Raw genomic sequence first — 2,660 nt, 5'->3', positions numbered from 1 at the left:
TTTAACACCAATCATGCCGTGTCTTTAAAGACCTTACAATATTATTATTAAATAACTACCCTCCGAGTTACTACCACATATCATAATTGCTGTCTCATATTCACATTGTTGCAGCAATTAATTTAACTGAAAGTCTAGTGCACTAAGGCTACGTCTATACATTCAGCCCAATTCTGATCTTTTGATCAACCACATCAGATCTTTTCACATCAGATGTTTTTCCCCGAACTGATCTGATTGGTCCAAAACGATCCGAATTGGGCTGCGTATGTAGACACAGCTTCTAAGACGCAGAAAAATAAACAGAAGAATAAAGAGAAAGAGAGAGAGAGAGAGAGAGAGAGAGAAAAAGAGAGAGAGGTCCAGAGAGAGAGAGAGGTCCAGAGAGAAAGAGAGAGAGAGAGACAGGTCCAGAGAGAGAGAAGTCCAGAGAGAGAGGTCCAGAGAGAGAGGTCCAGAGAGAGAGAGAGGTCCTGAGAGAGAGAGAGAGGTCCAGAGAGAGAGAGAGAGAGGTCCAGAGAGAGAGAGAGGTCCAGAGAGAGAGGTCCAGAGAGAGAGAGAGGTCCTGAGAGAGAGAGAGAGAGGTCCAGAGAGAGAGAGAGAGAGAGGGGTCCAGAGAGAGAGAGAGGTCCAGAGAGAGAGGTCCAGAGAGAGAGAGACAGGTCCAGAGAGAGAGAAGTCCAGAGAGAGGTCCAGAGAGAGAGGTCCAGAGAGAGAGAGAGACAGGTCCAGAGAGAGAGAAGTCCAGAGAGAGAGAAGTCCAGAGAGAGAAGTCCAGAGAGAGGTCCAGAGAGAGGTCCGAGAGAGAGAGGTCCAGAGAGAGAGAGAGAGGTCCAGAGAGAGACAGGTCCAGAGAGAGAGAGAGGTCCAGAGAGAGAGAGAGGTCCAGAGAGAGACAGGTCCAGAGAGAGAGAGAAAGGTCCAGAGAGAGACAGGTCCAGAGAGAGAGGTCCAGAGAGAGACAGGTCCAGAGAGAGACAGGTCCAGAGAGAGAGAGGTCCAGAGAGAGAGGTCCAGAGAGAGAGAGACAGGTCCAGAGAGAGAGAGACAGGTCCAGAGAGAGAGAGGTCCAGAGAGAGAGAGAGGTCCAGAGAGAGAGAGAGGTCCAGAGAGAGCAAGTCTGGAAGTCAAGGATTATATACAACAGCACTTAATCAAACCACCATTTTTCCACTCCTCTTATCCATATAGTACAGGAAGGTGTCATCCAGATGCAGCTATAAACAGCCAGGTGCCCAGGAGGAGTAGTGGTACGGCTGATCTCTACATCACCACACTTATTCTGAGATGCTTTGTGAATACATACAGGACTAGGGCCCCGTATCCACAAAGCATCTCAGAAAAGGTCCTAGGAATCATATTAGAATCTGGTTTAAGAACAACAACTCAGAGTAGGTTTTACGATGCTAAAGACACTGAGTTCTAGCCACAAAAAATCAACTCATGAAGTTTATCTCAGCTAGGTTCAGTCCAACCCTCTTTCTGGAGATCTACTGTCCTGTAGGTTATCTTCCTGTCTGGGTTTGGTCGCCCCCCCCTTGGGTTGTGCCGTGGAGGAGATCTTTGTGGGCTATACTCGGCCTTGTCTCAGGATGGTAAGTTGGTGGTTGAAGATATCCCTCTAGTGGTGTGGGGGCTGTGCATTGGCAAAGTGGGTGGGGTTATATCCTGCCTGTTTGGCCCTGTCCGGGGGTATCATCGGATAGGGCCATAGTGTCTCCTGACCCCTCCTGTCTCAGCCTCCAGTATTTAGGCTGCAGTAGTTTATGTGTTGGGGGGCTAGGGTCAGTTTGTAATATCTGGAGTATTTATCCTGTCCTATCCGGTGTCCTGTGTGAATTTAAGTATGCTCTCTCTAATTTGCTCTCTCTTTCTCTCTTTCTTTTTCTCTGTCTCTCTCTCTCGGAGGACCTGAGCCCTAGGACCATGACTCAGGACTACCTAGCATGATGACTCCTTGCTGTCCCCAGTCCACCTGGCCGTGCTGCTGCTCCAGTTTCAACGGTTCTGCCTGCCGCTATGGAACCCTGACCTGTTCACCGGACGTGCTACGTGTCCCAGACGTGCTGTTTTCAACTCTCCAGAGACAGCAGGAGCGGTAGAGATACTCCTAATGATCGGCTATGAAAAGCCAACTGACATTTACTCCTGAGGTGCTGACTTGCTGCACCCTCGACAACTACTGTGATTACTATTATTTGACCATGCTGGTCATTTATGAACATTTGAACATCTTGGCCATGTTCTGTTATAATCTCCACCCGGCACAGCCAGAAGAGGACTGGCCACCCCTCATAGCCTGGGTCCTCTCTAGGTTTCTTCCTAGGTTTCGGCCTTTCTAGGGAGTTTTTCCTGGCCACCGTGCTTCTACACCTGCATTGCTTGCTGTTTGGGGGTTTTAGGCTGGGTTTCTGTACAGCACTTTGAGATATCAGCTGATGTCAGAAGGGCTATATAAATACATTTGATTTGATTGACCCTCTTCCTGGAGGGTTGGACTGATAACCTACAGGACAGTAGATCTCCAGGAAGAGGGTTGGGCAGCCCTGCATTAGTGGCTATAGTTATTGAGTCATATCATGATATCATGTGAATTACGCCTCTTGTGAAATCATTGTCAATGGCGACACATGTAGGATAAGTAATCCTTCTCACCACCC

Source organism: Oncorhynchus masou, unplaced genomic scaffold (genome assembly GCF_036934945.1).
Source record: "Oncorhynchus masou masou isolate Uvic2021 unplaced genomic scaffold, UVic_Omas_1.1 unplaced_scaffold_3532, whole genome shotgun sequence".
Taxonomy (NCBI): Eukaryota; Metazoa; Chordata; class Actinopteri; order Salmoniformes; family Salmonidae; genus Oncorhynchus; species Oncorhynchus masou.
The sequence above is the reverse complement of the archived record's forward strand: the minus strand, read 5'-3'. Positions refer to the sequence as shown.